This window comes from Sciurus vulgaris (genome assembly GCF_902686455.1).
Source record: "Sciurus vulgaris genome assembly, chromosome: 16".
NCBI classification, from domain to species: Eukaryota; Metazoa; Chordata; class Mammalia; order Rodentia; family Sciuridae; genus Sciurus; species Sciurus vulgaris.
The window spans coordinates 59,566,082-59,586,525 of NC_136477.1; the positions used below are offsets into that span (position 1 = coordinate 59,566,082).

At 45.6% G+C, this 20,444-nt stretch overlaps 1 protein-coding gene across 2 annotated transcripts in view; it reads right to left on the bottom strand.

Annotated features, from left to right (window-relative positions):
* The window catches only part of PRICKLE2 (prickle planar cell polarity protein 2), a 355,816-nt gene that overhangs the window by 153,623 nt on the left and 181,749 nt on the right, over positions 1–20,444 (bottom strand). The window contains exon 1 of one of the 2 annotated variants that reach the window (XM_079114387.1): positions 9,680–10,269. The exons of the other annotated variant lie outside the window; for it this stretch is intronic. The gene's annotated coding sequence lies outside the window, so the exon portion shown is untranslated. Of the gene's footprint in view, positions 1–9,679; positions 10,270–20,444 lie in introns of those variants that run through there. 2 annotated transcript variants of the gene reach the window in all.

Consider the following 20,444-nt stretch of genomic DNA (forward strand, 5'->3'; position numbering starts at 1 on the left):
AGTCAGTGAATGAATCCCTGATGGGATTAACTGAGTGGTGACTGGAGGCAGGTGGGTGTGGCTGGAAGAGGTGGGCATTGGGGATGTGGCTTTGGGGCGAGGTTTTGGGGGCGTGGCTGGGGCGTGGCTTTGGGGTATATATCTGTATCTGGAGAGGGGAGTCTCTCTGCTGAGCTGCTTCCCTGCACCACACTCTTCCGCCATGATGTTCAGCCTCACCTGGAGCCCCGAGGAATGGAGCCTGCTGTCTGTGGACTGAGACCTCTGAAACCATGAGCCCCCAAATAAAGCTTTTCTTCCTCTCTAGTTGTTCTGGTTGGATCTTTGAGTCATGGCGGTGAAATAGCTGACTAATACAGTAACCCAATAAAAATAGGCCCAGAGAGCCAGCTGTCTCTTTCCATCATGTGAGGACTCAGAGAAAAGGGGCCCAGTCTGTAAGGAAGGGGACCCACCAGACACTGATCTGCAGGATCACCTGGACTTCCCAGCCTCCAGAACTGTGAGCAATCTGTGTCTCCTAGGTAACTCAGTTTATGACATTTTGGGACAGCAGCCTAAACGAACCAAAATATTTGGTTATAAGTAGTCCTCCATGTTGTAAAGCATCTGACATAAGATGGGGGTTGGGTGGGGAGCAGGGACAGCGCCAGATAAGGAACCATGCACCATGTCCCTGAATCTCATGTTCCCCCAGAAGTGGATAGACTGTGCTATATGCAACAAACCATATGACAATCAAAACGAAAAAAATCTTAACAGAATGATGAGTGCAATATGTAAGAGAACATATTGTGTGATTCCATTTATATCAAGTACAAAATAGATAACATCTATGATGTTAGAAACAAGGACAGTGATTAGCATAAGGGAATGGGGCGGGCAAGGGACTTCTGGGGCACTGGTGATATTTTATTTCAAGAAACTGAACATGGGTATTTCACATAAGGTATCAAGAATTTATGTCCCAGGGGCTCGGGAGGCTGAGGCAGGAGGATTGCAAGTTTGAGACCAGCCTCAGCAACTTAGTGAGGCCCTAAGCAACTCAGCAAGACTCTGTCTCAAAATAAAAAATAAAAAGGGCTGGGGATGTGGCTCAGTGGTTAAGCACCCCTGAATTCAATAACCAATACTTTAATAACCAAAAAACAAATGAACAAACAAAAATAATTGGATGACCTCTGTGGAGTCTTTCAACTCCATAACATTCTCTAATTCTTTATCCACAACAATGGATCCTGCTCATGGCAGCCATTGCCAATCAATCGCAGCACTGGCCCCCTGAGATCTGAAAGGACCCTTCATCTTTTTAAAGCAAAATTCCAGGCAAACAAAATCTCTGGACTTTTCCCATTCTAATAAGCAGAAGGACAGTCCAAATATATAAACCATGGCTTATGGCTTTTCAGAAATACCTGTCTTATTCTTCTCTTTCCTGGGGAAGAACATTCTCATCCCTACCAGTATCTGTTCGTTTAGTTCCCTGCTTCTAGAACATGCCACCCTTTGCTGGGATGTGTTAAGCAAGTACTCCAGGCATAACATGGGGTGGGAGGTGGAGGGAGCCGCGGGGGGTCAGAGGGGACAGGAAGTGCGGGGTACCATGTGGACCATTCAACTTCTGTTCTCTGGGGAAGATTTTCAGCAACAGATTAAAACAAATATATGTTTACTGGCCTCCCGTTTGAGGGAGTTGCAGTTGATCTTTAAAAGCCCTTGGATCCGGAGTCATTTCCCAGAACAGCTGCATCTGATCAGACTTCCTAGGAAGGGGTTTCAGAAGCTCAGGTTCTTCAAAGAAAACCATTAGCCGGGGGTGCAATTTTATAAAGGTGATGAAATACTGGTGCACATAGTGCAAATACTAAATACTGCCTCTCCCCCAGGGTTATGGACCTCTGTACAGGGCAGCTAGCATTGACCTTGATGGGCAATAAAAAAAAAAAAAAAAAAAAAAAAAAAAAAAAAAAAAAATTCGAGACTCAGAAATGTTAAGTACAGGGACTTAGAGGGGTCAAAAAGCACATTAGTTTTACCATCCCCCAGGAAGGAAACAGGAGAATAAATAGCAAAACATAATTTGAAATTTTTTTAATTAGCTAACCATTTTCTTGCAGTTGCTATGTCAGACACTAGGTCAGGTAACAGTCAATCAAAGTCTATTTAGGGAGCCCCTACCAGGTGACAAGTACTGTCACTGAAGATGAGACACAGAGGACACTGTCCCTGACTTTAAAGGACTAGGAAAGACGGGCAGAGGGTTATCCTATTGAAAACAAGTATTTGGGATTTGGAAAAGAGCTTAGAAGAAAATTTAAAAGATAATGGAGCCAAGAAGAATGTTGGCTTAGGAGGAAATGGAGAAGGGCTAAGCCTTATGTCCTGTTGACAGAATGGGGTTTAGGTTAAGATCTGCCTGTAATCATAGTGGCTCTGGAGGCTGAGGCAGGAGGATCGCAAGTTCAAAGCGAACCTTCACCACTTGGAGAGGCCCCAAGCAACTCAGGAAGACCCTGTCTCCAAATAAAATATTTTTAAAAAGGGCTGGAGATGTGTCTCAGTGGTTAGGCGCCCCTGGGTTCAATCCCTCGTATCAAAAATAAATAAGTAAAAATTAAAAAAAAAAAAAAAAAAAAAAAAGAATGGCAAGTTCAAAGGCTCAGAGGTAGGCAGGAAGTAGGGCATCAACAGGCTGGCATGGCTAGAGTTCAGGTCCTGCTGGCTGGGGAGGGAGATGCTCCTCCAGTGCAGCCTAGGGGAAGATCTCATTGGAGCTGGAGGAGGGGTCTCCGTCCCTCAGGGAAGGTTATCAGGGAATAAAGGTGGATGAAAGTCGCACCTGCAGAGCTGGTGAGCAGTGACCCCATGGGAGGGCCATATCTTTTTCTATCATTTTTTTACTGAGGTGAAATTTACCTATAGCCAAATGCTTAGCTCTCACATGCAGAATCTGATTAAATCTGACAAACACTGACACCCATATAACCACACCCATGGGGCACAGGCCATTTCCAGCCCCCCAGGCAATAACCGCAGGCCTCTCTCCAGTCAGTCCTTCCTGTTCTCTACCCGCCCCCCAGCCAGTCCCCAAGTTTAGTTATATTCTTGAGGTAGAACTGAAAGAACTTACTCTGGACTCGAAGTGGGCCTGTAAGGAAAAGGGGAGGGTAAGATGTTGGAGGATTTTAGCTCAAGTGGCTGGTGGCTGGAGGTGCCTTTCACTAAGGAAGTGAAAGCTTAGGGAAGGGGATAAATCCAGGGTCATGTTTTGATACATTAGTTTTGAGAAGCTGATCCACATTGTGTGAAGATGCTGAGAACAGAGATGAGCCCCGCCAGCCCTCTCTGCATCTGGGGTCCCATGTCCACAGCTGTGACCAACCACAGATACAAAGTATTCAGGTGGCGGGGAGCCTTGTGTCGGTACTGAAAATGTACAGACATCTGCCTTTTTTTTTTTTTTTTTTTTTGGTGGGAGGTACCAGAGATTGAACTCAGGGACACTTAACCACTGAGCCACATCCCCAGCCCTTTTTTGTATTTTATTTAGAGACAGGGTCTTGCTTAGTGCCTCGCTACGTTGCTGAGACTGGCTTTGAACTCCAGATCCTCCTGCCTCAGCCTCCTGAGCTGCTGGGATGACAGGCATGTGCCACCATGCCTGGCCAGATGTTTGTCTTTCTGTGCCATCGTGGCATTAGGTCTTTATTGTAAGTCATCTAGAGATGATCTGAAGTATAGAAGAGGATCTGTGTAGGTTATATGCAAAGACTATGCCATTTTATATAAGGTATTTGAGCATCTTTGGATTTTTGGTTACCATGGATACCAAGGGATGCTGCTGTGAGTCTGGAGCTCAGGAGGGAGGGTCCAGACTGAAGACATAAATTTGCTGGTCATCACTAAATGATAACATGGGCTAAGTGATGTCACCAGGGGGCTACAAGGAGTAAAAGGAGATGAGCAGGAGGAAGGGGACGGGGGAGTCCCACTTCTAAGGAACTAGGAAAGAAAGGGCAGCCAAACAATTCTAAGTCAAGATCAAGTAGGATGGGGCTGGGGATGTAGCTCAGTTGGTAGAGTGCTTGCCTCACAAGCACAAGTCCCTGGGTTCAATCCCCAGCACCGAAAAAAAAAAAAAAAAAAAAAAATACAAAAAAGATCAAGTAGGAGACACAGAAGCCTACAGAATAAGCGATGAGGAATGACAGATTCACTTGAACCAACACATGGAGGATTGGCAGTCTCTCCATCTCTGAACTTATTACCCTCCCTAACAACTCTGTAGGGCAAGTGTTACCATTATTTTTGTTTTACCGAAAAAGAAATTAAGGTTCAGAGAAGTCAGAGAAGTGACCTGACACAATGCTAATAAGTGGTGGAGTCAAGATTTTGAAGCTTAGCCACTTCCCTCTAAGTGTGTTCTGCAAAATATTAAAAGGTGCTAGCCTGGCCCAGTGGTGGCACACACCTGTCTTCCCAACAGCTCAGGAGGCTGAGGCAGGAGGATCGCAAGTTCAAAGTCAGCCTCAGCAACTGAGGGAGGTCCTAAGCAACTCAGTGAGACCCTGTCTCTAAATAAAATATTAAAAAGGGCTGGGGATGTGGCTCAGTGGTTAAGCACCCTTGGGTTTGATCCTCAGTACCAAGCTGGGGGGTGTGGGGAACGCTGAGATGAGACTGAAAAGGGTACATGAGGCAACAGAAAGGGTAAGTGCAGCATGGAACATGCAAATCAAGGTAGGCACATTTCTGCACTCCAAGGCTTCTCAGAGACTTACTAGTATGAACTGCAGTCCCTCAAGAGAGATGGAGCATGTGCCAAAGGTACACAGAACCTTTTTAGTTTTCTTTTGTAGAAGAGCAAGTTACCCACAGGTAAGGAAACCATGGTGACCAGGCAACATCAGCCATCCTCAGAACAGACTTGAACAAAGTCCAACGTGCTCTCACCCAGCTTCCATCCCATGGACCCACGGGAGAAAGGATTGACATGGGCATTCCATTGCACAGATAACGAAGGCCAGGCTCACAAGGTTAAGTGCTTTGTCCTGTATCACATTCCTGCAGCAATTAAGCAAGAAAAATCAGCTCCGGCCCATGTGCTAGAGAGCAAGAGAAATCAGGTCAAGATGGGGGAGAATCGGCCAAGGGGCCCAGACAAGGCTTCTCCGTGCCTCTGCCCGGCTTCTTCACCATGATCCCTTGCTGTGTGCTTTCCATGGGCCTGTACCCAGATGGAGGGAACAGACAGAGATGGAGGAAGAGGCCACAGGTGGGCTCAGATGGACTTCAGGAGAAGCCTCCACAGCCTTGGGCTTGTGGGAGGATCCTGTGGGAGGTGTTAGGGATCAGAGGAGCGGAAGCAGCAAAGGGAGCTGAGGAAAGACCCCTTCCCCCCAAAAAAGGGAGAAATCTGCCTAAAGGCTCCCCAAAACTGGGGAGCTTAAAGGCACACTGCTAGCCAATCCATCTTACCTTGGGTGGTTTTCTTTCAGCGCTTAAAGATGCTAAGGCACCCAGCAGCTCAGGAGGCCGAGGCAGGAGGAAAACAGTTCAAAGCCAGCCTCAGCAACTTAGCAAGGCCCTGACTCCAAATAAAATCTAAAAAGGGCTGGGGATGTGGCTCAGGGGTTAATCACCCCTGGGTTCAATCCCTGATAACAAGAAAAAAAGAAAAAAGACCTCAAGGCGAATGTGCTGGACACTTAGCACTAGGGCCTTCTCCCAGTATAGTCTCCATGGGCACCACTATGCAGATGGGGCTCCTGGGTGTCGCTGCCTACTGATGAAGGAGATGTGCCTCAGCAAAGAGGGATGCTCCAGTCTGGGAGGGGGGTGCTACCAGAAGCAAGCTGTGAAGCGAAGACCCCCAAACCACCAAGGGCATATGCTTGAGAGCAGGGACTCGAGTTGGACAGTCCTAGGACCCTGCGTGACTCTTTAGTAGCCTGTGGCCCAGACCCATGGAGGCAGACTCTGAACGATGTTCTGATGCACAGAAAAGTCAGAGAAAGATGGATAAGACACGAATCTGTGCCGAGAAACTCCCATTCTTTTGAATACTATTATCATTTATAATATGCCACAGTGAGACATCTTGGCTGGATGACCTACTACTCAAAATTAGAATTTAGCTGAACTCCAATGCAGCAGACATTTGCTCATCTCCAGAGGCCTGAACAGTCACCATCACTAAAAAAATAAAATGAAGTACCAGGCGTGGTGGTGCATGCCTCTAATCCCAGCGGCTCGGGAAGCTTAGGCAGGAGGATTGTGAGTTCAAAGTCAGCCTCAGCAACTTAGCAAGGCCCTAAGCAACTCGGTGAGACCCTGTCTCTAAATAAAATATAAAAAAGGACTGGGGATGTGGCTCAGAGGTTAAGCACCCCTGGGTTCAATCCCTGGTACTAAAAATAAATAAATAAAATGAAGTGAACCAGTCACTAAGTGCATCAGCCTCAGTGAACACAGCATAACCTCCAACAAATATTTCTAAGAAATCAGATCATTGTTTTTTCAAAGATGTGATAAGCAACATCAGGTCCAACACTCCCTCTAGGAGGGCACCCTGCCCGAGAAGGTGCTCTGTGACAAGGGAGACCCTCATAATAGATGTCATGATTTAGTCTATATGCTGGCTGGCTACTCCAAGCCCAAGGAGAGTAAGTCTCAAAGGCCTCTGGGCCTCACTTGCAGGGAAATTATTCAAGAGCTTTCCCAGACACCGAGTGGCACAGTACCTGTGTCTGTTCCCTCCACCGTCATCCAGATTGCAATCTTTGCCAAAAAAAAAAAAAAAAAAAAAAAAATCTTCCTCTGCTTATCACATAGCAGCAGGATGTATAAAAAAAGACCGTCACACACACACACAACCTGCATCGTAATCAAATGTTAAGTATCCTAGAAAAGAATCCCTTGCCATTTAGATCTTGAGAAAATAAAAAAAAATTATATATATATCAAAGAAACTTTTTTGGAACATTCCACTTAAGCTCTCAATATGACTTCCATAAAGCTTCATTATATTCAACTAGGATTGCCATTCTGTGATTTGGTAGCTGAAAACATTATTCCCTCTGCTGCTTCCCAATGACATCAGAATATCACACTGCGCTGATGTCCCGTCCCCCCCCCCCCCCCCCAAGAGCTCTCCTATTTTATTAGACAGCTAGGAAGTGCTTAATGTGACTGAATCTCTTTCAGGAAAGATGAAGAAAAATATCATGGGGAACACAGCCACCATGATATCCAGTTCTCCGAATTATTAAAAACCACATCTCTGCATACACAACTACACAAAGCCCCATGCTCTGTCCCTCAGCTGTCCTTTAGAGTCTTTTAATGACCCACTCTTCACATGGTGCGTGCACTTTAGGGTAAAGTCAGCGCAGGACCGCGTCCCCCTCTCTGCAAATGACTCTACAAAGACCATAAAATGTCACCACCAAATTGGCAAGCGTGAGTTTCAACTCCAGCACGGCTCTCACTCCTCCAGACATCTGTATCCCTGAGGACAGCCACCCAGCTTAAAGGAAATCTTGGGAAAGGGAGCCAAGAGTTTTTCCTGCTGTAGCTGGTAGGAGGAGGCTAGCAGAGAAATAGGCTCGATAAAACCATCTCAAAAATAAGTTCTATCTTAAAAAGCTCCGGAGGGGAGCGAGGGCTGGATCAGCATCTTCCATTAGAATGCACCCCCCCCCCAAATTAAAATAACATAGAACGCTCATTGATGGAGCTGCTTGCACACCCCAGTGAGGCTGAAGGTATCTCAGAAGAAAGACTGCCTAGTAACAGAGTTTTCTTGTATTACACCCAAAGCTGTGTACCATCTGAGGCTGATTCAGGAAAACACTCAAATCTCCTGGTAATTTCCTGCAGACAGGACGTTTAATCATCTGCAAGCCTCCACCGCAAAAGAAAAAGCAAAAACCTAAACCAAATGATTCACACTCTCAAAACGAATCTGTCTTCGGAACAGAACCGTTTTTTTTTTTTTTTCCCCTTTGCTCTTGAAAAGCAGCCACGACGTGTTATTCTAACAAAGTGTTCCTTTCCTTCAAACAGAAATAAAAGTCACTCAAGGAGGGTTTGTTCTGATGTCTGTTCTGCGTTTCTTAAAACTTCCATCCAGTCGACAGTTTTCTTCTGGCAGGTTCTCAGAAATCCAGGGAGACCTGGGTAGTCAGTGACTCAGAACACAGGATCATCTTTATGAGCCTCTCTGTTCCCTCATTTTTTGGCCCCATGTGAAGATGTTTTATTGTAGGAGGAGCAGAATTAGCTGCACATATAAATTCTTCAGCTCACTTGACACCTTTATCTGAATTGCCCAATGGCTGGGAAGACTTGGCAATTGATTTGAAAAGGAAAGGCCCCCATCCACCCCAAGTGGGGACGTGTCCACCTCTCTAATTACTCAACGAGCTGCACAGATAAAAACATCTGTGTGCAGAAAGCAGGGAACCCAAAGTATACAAATGATTCACACCACCTAAACAACCGAAAATAAAAGCCAGCCTAGCAAAAAGAGGGCTGCTAAAAGCCAAAATAATTTAATATGGGCGGAAATGGAATTTGGCAATGCATGCATTAGACGTTGCTCCAATTTTGGAAGGTATGTCTTCCAGCTGCCTCATCTTAAAAAGAAAACATTAAACTCTGACCCTCTGCATTACCTCCCAACTTCTTGCTTAGGTACAAACAAGTGAACAGATGGGGGTGGGGGTGGGGGTGGGGACGGAAACTGCATCTTTTAAACCTCAGCCACCCACCCACCCACTCTCACGATTATTTTGGTTTGGTTTAAATCTTCTCTGGGCACAGCTGCCCAAGCATCCCAGATCTCCAAGATCCCAGTTATCCCCAAGTCCTGACTCTAGGGGCAGATGAGAGGGTGCATTTAGCACCCCCGAGTGGGGGGTCGGGGCAGAACTGAGCATCCCCCAACCCCACCAGCTTCTCCAATCAGATTCCTCGAGTGGAGAGAGAGAGAGAGAGAGAGAGAGAGAGAGAGAGAGAGAGAGAGAGAGAGAGAGAGGAAGACCAGGAGAGTGGACCTCACCCCCCACCTCCAACTCAGCGAAAATGAATTAACAAATCCGGAGTTGCTTATTTACCAAAGTCCACACCAAGGAGAAAAGACATGAATGTTTAAAGTCTTAGCAAAATAAGCAACACTTCCATTTTGAGGGACTATAAACACACACCAGAAAGGTATGGGGGACCACCAAAATGATGTTTTCAGATAGATCTTCGGGAGACAGACGTTAAGCCATATCTCTTCATAGTTCCACGGCAATAAGTAGGTCGCCGCAGTAAACATACTTTAAATATTTAAGGGAAAGGAATGATAAGAAAACCATTTGAAAGGGCTGTTTAAAAAGCAAATCCTTGCAAGTTTAGATTCCCCCACCCCCGAAGAAGTCCCAAAGCAGGGACATCACCCTCTCCTCGTGATATCATGATTAACCACTGTTGGTTGGTAAAGTGGCTGCGCTGGGACCCGAGCGCCCAAGGTCCCCCTGGGCAGCGCTGCCTCCCAGCCACCGGTGGCGAGGCGCGACTCTCCCACAGGTTCATTTCCCAGGGCCAGGCCCGCTCTCCAGGGAGGATCGGGATTGCTGGAGCAACCCGCCCCTGCGCCCAGCTCCGTGCGCCCTGCCCTGGGGCCACTTACCCGGCTCAGCCCTGCATCGCTAGGCGCTGCGGCGCCTCCGTGGCCGGGAAACTGCGGGGCGACAGGAGAGGGGCCGCGGGCCGGGCAGGGTGCGGCTACGCCGCCCGGCGGGCTGCCGGCCACCAGCTGCGCAGAGCCCGAGGGGGCCCTGCCGGGGCTCCGCGCGAGGCGGGTACCATGCCCCGGGCGGCAGCTGCTCCACACGCAGCTCCGATCCAGGAAAATCTCTCGGGTCCTGGGGAGCAGCTCCAACCTCCCCAGGCTGCCTCCGGGCTGCTTTAAGGGACGCCGCCCCACCTCCCGCTCCGCTTATTGGTGAAAATTCCGAGCCACAGGCCAATCACAGGCCTGTTCCCAAATTGGGATCTCAATCAAGGCAGCTAAGGCTTTAAAATTAGAAAGGGCTGCTGAGGGGCTCAGCCATCTTCCAGAAGCAGGACACAGGCTCTCCAGTCCCTGGAGAGCGGACGAGGCTGGAAGAGCCAGGTTAGACCCAGAGGAGGTCATGCTGGACCCTCAGGGCGCACCCTCCTGGCCACCTCCCCAACTCGCTCTAGTCCTTCCAGGCCCTTCCGGTTTCTCACCATCTGGAGGCCTTCTTGACCTCCTGCGCTTGAGGAGACTATGCTGAAGCCTCTGCTTTTTTTTTTTTTTTTTTTTTTTTTTTGGGGGGGGGGGGCGCTTCAAGTCACTCAAGACAAGTTTCGCTATTTGGCTTAAAATGACAGCCGCCTCACACCCTAAGTTCCATCAGGTAGAATGTTTTCATCTGTCATCAAGACGTATCACTCCCTGCCTGGAACATCGTGAACTCCCAGTAAATATTTGTCGATTGACTGAATGAATAGAAGGAGGAATGAACAATTAAACACATTCATTGTTGGCTGTGCCAATGCAGTTGTTAATTAAGCAGTACTCAAGAGGCCAGGAGCTGACTTCAGACAAAACCGTGTTCAAATCTGCCCTCTGTCTCTTACAGTTAGGTAACCTGCGCCTCAGTTTCCTGGTCTGCAAAGCATGACCATGAAATCCTTCATCTCTCAAGGTGGCTGTAAAGACTGCATTAGCTCATGTCTAGACTAGAGGAGGTCTCCGTTGATAGCTACACATTACTGAAGAGTCAATAGCTGTCCTTATTACTGGGATTAATATTTGCTGGAGGTCAGGACTGAGTTTGCTGGTTTGATTTCTGGGTGAGCACAGTGAATCAAGAAACAAAGATGAAGTAAGATCCCACTGAGTGCCAGGCCCCATGCCTGGTTCCCAGGTTGTCAATGAAAGATAAAGTCCTTGACCATGAGGAACTCACAATGGGGCAGAGTGGGGTAGAGTGGGAAATAGACAAATAATGAGAATTACATTAAATGAGATACAAGGAAAGACATGTACAGGAGTATTAACTAATATGAAAATAAATGAAGCCAAGCACAGTGGCACACATCTATAATCCCAGTAGCTTGGGAGGCTGAGGCAGGAGGATGGTGAGTTCAAAGCTAGTCTCAGCAAAAGTGAGGTGCTAAGCAACTCAGTGAGACCTTGTCTCTAAATAAAATATAAAACAGGGCTAGGGATGTGGCTCAGTCCCCAGTAACTCCCTACCAAAACAAAGAAAATAAATGAAAACATAATTATTCAGTAACAGGCAACGTGGTTAAATAAATCATGGTATATCCATATAACGGAATACTATATAGTCATGATAAAATAGAGGCAGCTCCATCTCAAGTCCACCAATATACATTAAGTACAGTACAAAGCATATTCCTGCTTATATAAACAAATATTCATGTTATATGTACACATATATATGCTATTTATGAATAGCATGCTTCTAGAAATATGCCAAAGAAAAAGGTAAATGCTGTTACTACCAGCAAGGTGGTTTGAGGATTAGGCTGATTTCAGATGAGAAGACTAATATTTCAACACATATCCTTATATACTTTTTGAATATTTTACCGTGAGCTTGTAATAAGCTCCTCATTTTGGCAATATGGCAAGTGATGACAGCTTGCAAATCCCAAGCTCTCAAACACCTGGACATGCTAGGTAATTAAAAAAATTCTCATAAATGCTTAGCTGACTTCCCAGGAAGAACGGGAAATCCTGAGGTGGTAAGATAAAGAGGTAACCGAAAATAAGAGTGGAAGCTTGCAAACTCCTGCTGTTGCTGGAAGATGGAGGGAAGGGCGCCTTCCTGTAAGGAAAAGGTCGTCTCAGTTCTCTGGAGGCTAGCCTTTTAATGCAAGAAACAGACAAGGCCTTGGTACAAGAAGCAGGAAGTTGATTTACAACCTTTGTGTTAAGCCAGGAGAAATCAATGAGGGTCATATCCTCAGTGAACATATAGATTAAAACAATCACCTCCCGGCACAGTGGCACAAACAGGTAATCCCAGCAGCCTGGGAGGCTGAGGCAGGAGGATTGCAAGTTTGAGGCCGGCCTCAGCAACTTAGTGAGAACCTGTCTCAAAATAAGACATAAAAAGGGCTGGGGATGTTGCTTAGAGGTAAAGCACCTCTGGGTTCAATCCCCAGTACAAAACCAAAAACAAACAATTGCCGACCAACCCAATGAAACTGTCTCTCCCTGTGTTCTGGGTGGAAGGGAATGTTTCAACTGAGCATTAGAGACCTAAGGCCTCTGATTTTCTGGAGATTAAAATGTGAACAGCAAAAAGAATGGGAAATTAGCAGAAAAACTGCTCTCCTACATGAAGTGCCAGCGATGCCTCCCAGAAGCAAATGGATGATTTCCCTGCAGAGCCTGTTCCCACAACCAGCCCCGCAAACAAAGCATTAGTTCCCAAGGGTCAATCCCACAACATCTGGGAGACTGATAAGTCACATAAGCCGATCAGACACTCAAGAATTAGTAGCCTTAAAACAACATTCTGAACTAGAACCCAAAAGGAGCCAGGTGCATGCCTATAATCCCAGCAGCTCTGGAGGCGGAGGCAGGAAGATCAAGAGTTCAAAGCCAGCCTCAGCAACTTAGCCAGGCTCTGAGCAACTCAGTGAGACCCTGTCTCTAAATAAAATATAAAAAAGGGCTGGGGATGTGACTCAGTGGTTAAGTGCCCCTGGGTTCAATCCCCAGCACCAAAAAAAAAAAAAAAAAAAAAAAAAATGTGAAGTAGAAAATAGAAGACCCAACATACATCTAACAGGACTCCTAGAGGGAGGCAGAGGAAATGGGGAGAAGCAGTAACTAAAGACGGACAGGCTGTGGATTTTCTGGCATTTATAAAACTCGTTAATTATCCCACTCAAGGAGCACGAGGCTTCTCAAGCAGGATAAATAAACATAAGAACATTTGCATCTATTAATTATTCATAAACATACAGTTAATAAGGAAAGCAGGGAGAAATGAAACGGCTTCATAATGTAATGACAGGTCAGTGAGCGGAAGACAGGGGTGGCCCAGAAGAGGCAGCTTCTGCCATGCCACGTGTGCAGCTCACCCATCTTCCCCTGAATCTGTCATCCGGAAATGGAATGAATAGCAGGTTCTAAAAGACACAGCTGCACCTCCTAGATGGTGCCCAGGTATCAGGGCGAAGGGACAGTGATCTCCTAGGAAAAGTGAATGCACTTGGTCACCAGATAAAAGCAACTGAAAAGCAAACAAACTAACTGAAAAAAAAGAAAAAGAAAACCCTAAAAAACCAGATCCCTTACCCTTGAAAAATTTTTAAAAATTTTTGTTCTAATTAGAGTCGGGGGTGGTGGCACACATCTGTAATCCCAGTGGCTCCGGAGGCTGAGGCAGGAGGATCATGAGTTCAAAGCCACCCTCAGCAACTCAGCGAGGCCCTAAGCAACTCAGTGAGACCCTGTCTCTAAATAAAATATAAAATAGGACCGGGGATGTGGCTCAGTTGTTAAGTGCCTCTAAGTTCAATCCCCAGTACCTCCCTCCAAAAAAAAAAAAAAAAGAAAAGAAAAATTTGTGCTAGTTACACATGACAGTGGAACACAGTTTGACACATCATACATAAATGGAGATGAACTTCTCATTTTTCTGGCTGTACATAATGTAGGATCACACTGGTGGTGTACTCATATGTACACATAGGGTAATAATGTCTGATTCATTCTACTATCCTTCCTACAAATCTAGTCCACCACAAAATGGAAAGGATCACAAGGGACATAAATTGCTATAGAAACACATGGGAAGAACATGTCACAGGGAGAAGTGGCAGTTCTTGGAAGGCTTTCAGGAGGAAGAGACAGCCCTCCTGCAGGAGCCAGAATCTCCTGGGAAAAGGATGTCAGAGTCAGGCCCGCCTTAATCTCCAGTATTGCCACTTAACATTTTGCGACTAGCTAACTTGTATAACTCTCTGTGCTTCACTTATCTCATCTGTAAAATGGAATTCATATCACTAATCTTGGGGTTGCTTTGAGGTTTATGAGAACATAAAGCTTTTTGTAGAACACCTAGCCTATACCTGATTTCATGATATGGGTATTTAATCTTATTATTAAAATCCAGAGCTTGAATAGAAAAGAAGTCCTTCTCTTTGCAAAGACAATATTCTTCCAACAGTTAAAAAGGACAGAGGCTCCAGCCTATTTTCCCGAGAAATACAAAACGCTTACTAAGTGTCTACCCTATAAAAGGCGTATTATCATGCCATCAAAATGCAGAGTTATCAGACGGGTCCTTTTCATAACAGAGATGAAAATATGCTTCCCACAAAATAACTAATAAAGGCTGCATATGTTCCGTGTCAAGTTGGTGATTCTCTGCAGCATTAAAAGCTGATATTGTGACAGCATTCCTATCATATCATTAAAGTTTGATTTCCCACCACATATTAAATTGAAAGAATTCAGACTCAGGCAGGGGAAAGAGTCAAAGGACCTTCCTTGGCATTACTCAATAGATTTGCAAATGGCTGGAACCATAGAGGAAGGGGAAACTTGTAAAGTCCAAGCAACAAGGTCAAGTTGCCAGGGCTTTGGGTGGGTGGGTAAGAACATAACGTAATCTAGCCCATCTGGAGGAATGGCCTGAATTAGAGTGGAGGAAATTCAATAATGGCAAGGCTTGTGTCTGCCCTTTGGAAGAAGCAGTGAACTATAAAGTCATAGAGAGGGAAGAATTGGCCCAGGGTACGTTCTTTCATTGATTCCTTCACGCACCATTTAATGAACATTTATAGAGTGTCTACTATGAGACGTGGTCCACTCGATAGGCTAGATGCTCATGGAAAAATGTGCATAAAACACACTCCCTGCCACACTCCTGTAATCCCAGCGGCTCGGGAGGCTGAGGCAGGAGGATCGCAAGTTCAAAGCCGGCCTCAGCAACTTAGCGAGGCCCTGAGCAACTCAGCGAGACCCTGTCTCTAAATAAAATACAAGAAAAAGGTTGGGGATGTGGCTCAGTGGTTGAGTGCCCCTGGGTTCAATTCCTGGTACAAAAAAAAAAAAAAAAAAAAAAAAGTACTGCATGCCTTCAAGGAGTATAAAGCGTCATAATCTGAGCTCTTTACTCTAAACTGTCCTCAATCTCTGGCTTTGTCTCCTTCTGCCACCCACTGATCCTCTAACTTTGGTAAACAAACCCAGTCATATTTTAGGGATTAAATACCACTGTTTTGAGAAAGGCAAACAAATTTCATCTCTTGGGCTAATGTTGATTGATTGGCAGTGGCTTCTTGGGTTGCTGACTTGACAAGAAGTCTGAGGCACATTTGGCAGGAAAGCGTGCTGTAATTGATTAGTGATGTCTGTCATGTCACTAGATCAGGAGTGAGAGTACTAGTGACATCTCCTAGTCAGTCCTGCCTCTTCCTCCCACCGAGGAGAAAACAGATCTTTCTTTCTTTCTTTTTTCCTGCAGCATTTTAAATTCAGCAACTCTAGCAGAGGCAACCAAGGAGAACCTCCATATCTGAAATGTTGCTGAGAGAGAGAAAAATCTATAGCTTGGAATTTTTCTGATGAGCTTTTCAGATACGAACTCAAATCCTTTAGCCACCTTTGTATTCAGCTGCAAACTGAGGAAATGAGGGAGAGCTCCCACCTTTGCTCTCCTGTTCCTCTGCACACCTAAGTCTATATTAAATAGGTATAATTTGAGGACGTCTGAGGATTTAAAATGCATCAGTAGGTAGAAATGTCTATCAAGTGAATATATTTCAGAAACCCCCAAATGAATAAATACCGAGAAGAGCAATTAACATGTTATTTAAGAAGGGGAAAGATTCTTATCATTTTATTCTATTAAATGATACAGATATCATCAGCCAAACAAAGAAAAAGAAAGGCCCTTATTTATTTTCATACAGACACTTTATATTCTGGGGACTCTGTAACACTAACTAAAGAGATAGGGTTTGTCCCTGTTAAGCACTTCACACCCAATCAGCACCCAGAACCATCACCCACCCAATCCAAAGAAGCCAGGCTCACTCTCTGCAAAGGACAGGAGGGTACAAATGGACGAGAGATAAGCAGCAAGCCTGGCCACAGACTGATTCAGAGACAAAGAGCAAATTGTAACATTTGATTAAAAAGCCAGCTCTTCTGTCATGCCAACTGCAAAGTGAGTTTTGTAGAACACCAACTCCTTGAGAAATAGATCTAACAAATCAGTTACATAAGCTCTGCTGAAGTATCAGGGGAAAGGGATGGGAGAGAGGGAAAGGGGGTGAGAATAGAGAGGAAGAAAAGGAAGGAGGGAGGAGGGGAGGGAATGCATGAAAATGGAGGGACAAGAAAAGATGTGAAGCCAGGCGCAGGGGTGCATGCCTGTAAACCCAGTGGCTGGGGAGGCTGAGGCAGGAGGATTGAGAGTTCAAAGCCAGCCTCAGTCCCTTAGCGAGGCCCTGAGCAACTCAGTGAGAATCTGTCTCTAAATAAAATATTTAAAAAGGGCTGAAGATGTGGCTCAGTGGTTGAGCACCCCTGGGTTCAATCCCCAGTACAAAAAAAAAAAAAAAAAAAAGATACTCTGGAGACTACTGAGTTTACCTTGAGATTCCAAAAGGTATGTTCCCACTTAAGACAACATTAATGAAACACATTTATAAGTTGATCAAATTCACCATTGAAGAGGTGCCTGCTAAGCAGCTGGGATGATAGGCGTGTGCTGCTGCACCTGGCTTGACAGCTCTTTGCTTGGGAGGGGCAGTTTGGGGCCCTGTATTTCCAGGCACATTACTGTGGAGGCATGGACCACCTGTAGCCATGCTGACCTGCGTCTTGTGCTTCTCCTGGGAAGTTCATTAATCCTGTATTTCTTAAAAAAAAAAAAAAAAAAAAAAAAAACATTATATAAATGGACACTTCTACTCGGCCTTTCCATGAGCACTCTGAATCAACCCTTCCAACAGCCCTTTGAAGTAAGCACTACGATGACCCCATTTCTTCCTTTTTTTAAAAAAATTTTTTTGTAGTTGTAGATGGGCAGCATGCCTTTATTCATTTATTTATATGCGGTGCTGAGAATCGAACCCAGTGCCTCACACATGCTAGGAAAGCGCTCTACCACTGAGCCATGACCCCAGCCCAGATGACCCCATTTCTGAGAGGAGGAAATTGAGAGCCAGGAACCTTAAATAACCTGCCTATAGGAATGAAATTTATAACTGGCAGGGATGGGATTCGGGACTGGGCAGTCCTGTTTCCTGATCCCTGAGATCCACTTCCTCCCATGAACTGGCCCTCTGGCCAAGATGTACATCAACTGCTGACTCCTAGGCATGGAAAATGTTCAGAAGAAAGCCGAGTGGAACGGAGATGGACCATAATCCACCTCTACAAACTCTCTGTGTGCTCCTGTATCTATTCATTCATCTACCCATCCACTTTACAGTTCTATTATTCACTGGGTATGCAAGGCATTATGGTAATAAGTTCTGGGGACACAGATTTTTTTCACACTTTTTATTGGTGCATTATAGTTGAACATACCAGTGGGATTTGCTGTTACATATTCATACATTCATACACAATAGAACAATATAATTTGGCCAATATCTCTCCCCAGCATTTCCACCCTCCCTCCGGCCTCCCTCCTCTTGGTCCCTTTCCTCTACTGATCTCCCTTTGATTTGGGAATGGGGACCTACACCCCCCCCCCACTTTGTTATCCTTTTCCTCTCTTGCTTCTACAGCTGAAAGAAAACATACAACCCCAAACCTTCTAAGTTTGACTTATTTCACTAACATGATGGACTCTAGTCCCATCCATTTCCCTGCAAATGGCATAATTGCATTTTTCTTTATGGCTGAATAAAACTCCATTGCGCATCTATACCACATTTTCTTTATCGTTCATCCCTTGATGGACACCTGGGCTGGTTCTGTAGTTTGGCTATTGTGAATTGTGCTGCTATAAACATGGGTGTGCATGTGTCACTGTAGTAAGATGACTTTGATTCTTCAGGGTAAATACTGAGGAGTGGTATAGCTGGGTCCTATGGGGATCCCACACCGAGGCTTTTGAGGAAACTCCATACTGGTTTCCATAGCAGCTGTACTGATTTGCAATTCCCACCAACAGTATAAAATTGTTCCTTTCTCTCCACATCCTCTCCAGCACTTATTATTAGGTGTATTCTTGATGACTGCCCTTGGACTGGTGTGAGATAACATCTCGGTGTAGTTGTGATTGGCATTTCCCTCATTGCTAATGATGCCCAACATTTTTTTCATGTGTTTGTGGGCCATTTGTATCTCTTCTTTTAGGAGGGGACACAGATACTTTTGAAAATGAAAATACACCATTTGTACTTAAGAGGAACTCACGGATGGAGAGAGAGACGGGGACAGAGCGACAGACAGACAGAGAGGTGTGTTATATGATGAACGAAGAAGAGTGACAGAGCAGAGGAGTGAAGTGCCACGATAGAGCAGAATGAAGGACCTGGCCCAGCGGGAGGTGGTGTGGACAGCAGAGCGTCTCAAAGGAATAGAAATCGCTGAGATGGGGAAAGAGAGATGTTCAATCAGGCAGGTGCGACAGAATGGGAAAAACTAGAAGAGCCAGAAAGAGACTTGGGGCAGCAGGAAAGAGGGACTTTGCAGAGCTGATTACTCCTGTCACCACTGGCATTTGGGTCTGGGTGATCCTCGGCTTTGGGAGGTTGTCTGATGCGGGATGTTTAGCAGCATCCCCGAGTTCCCAGCGTGGAGCACGCAGAACTTTGAGATGGGTCCTCAAGTTTTCTAGCCACACACCGTCACCTGTTTTTTTTTTTTTTTTTTTTTTTTTTTTTTCAGTTCACCACTAATTGGGGTGAAACTGTGAAGGAACTCTGCAGCCGTGGGTGAGGCCGCTAGTCCTCCGACTTTCAGATAAGGAGATTATCCCCAGAGAGCTGGTCTGATGTGGACAACTTTTTAAAGAGATTAGGTTCTTCCTGGAGACAGATTTGAAGTGTCATAGGCATTGAATGTGAGGGAGACTCTCCACCCTGGCTTTTGGAGGGGACACATGGGCATGGCTGTCAGAGTTCAGTGGTCCCTAATTAACAACCAGCAGCAATGGGGACCCGAGTTCCATCACAAGGACTGACTTCTGCCAACAACCTAAATGACCTTGGAAGGTATCCGGAGGACAATGCAGAATGGCCTTCTCCTTGCTTTAAGTTTGGAAGACCTGAGCAGAGAAGCCAGCCACCCAGGCCAGAGTTTCCAGTCTACAGAACTATGAGATATTGGTGTTTTTTAAGCTGCTAAACTTGTGGTGAATTTTTTTAGAGCAACAGAAAACGAACACAACAATCCCCAAATCCTCCAAGGCCCAGCTTAAATCCTTCCTTCTCCATGAAGACTCTCCCCGCTGTGGGCAGAGAGCCAGGCAGAATCCCTCGTTGCTCATGGGCTGATCCTGCTGCTCCACTCTCCTTTTTGTGACTCCATGTTAATAAACCACTATCCTGTCTACCACTGAATATTTTCCTAAGTGATTACAAGGTGTGTTAGTCAGATTTTGCATGGCCATGACCAAATACCTGACAAAAACAACTGAGAGGTGGAAAAGTTTATTTTGGCTCATAGTTTCAGAGGTAGAATCCATGGTTGGCTGAATCCATGGCTCTGGGCCCAAGGTGAGGCAGAACATCATGGCGGAAGGGCGTGGTAGAGGAAAGCTGCTCAGCTCATGGCAGTCAGGAAGCAGAGAGAGGAAGGGGAAGGGACCATGTGGAAGATGCCCCCTTTCAGGGCATACCTTCAGTGACTTACCTCCTCCAGCCACGCCCCATCTGCCTACAGTTACCACCTGGTCTCTCCATTCAAACTAGGATAACTGAGTAGGTTACAGCTCTCGTCATCTAATCATCCCATGCACGCTGAAGCTGTAGGGGGGATACCTTATATCCAAACCAGGACATATCATCTTGGGGGGTTTCTATTTGCATTTTTGGTCTATAGCTCCCCTCCCTTCCCCCTATCAAAATCAGCACTGGGAAGAGAGTGGTCCTATCTAGGATTTCTCACAATGCCTATAACAGTACTTGCAATCATAGACACTTTGAAAATTGTTACTGATTTATGGCTAGGAATGCTCCATTCCCTACCTCTGGATAATGCAAAAGACACAGTGACTGCTATTGCCAAAATTCACATTCTGACTCAATCAACTTGAGGCAACAGGCTAGCATTGAAAACAACCAGCCATACATCAATGATCGCCCACATGAGACGCTCAGGTTTCGTGATGGGTTCTACCCTTCAAGCTGTCAGTCAAACAGCTGCCATATCCCTTGGAGTTTAGGCTGTCTTTGCTGCATCTCTCTGG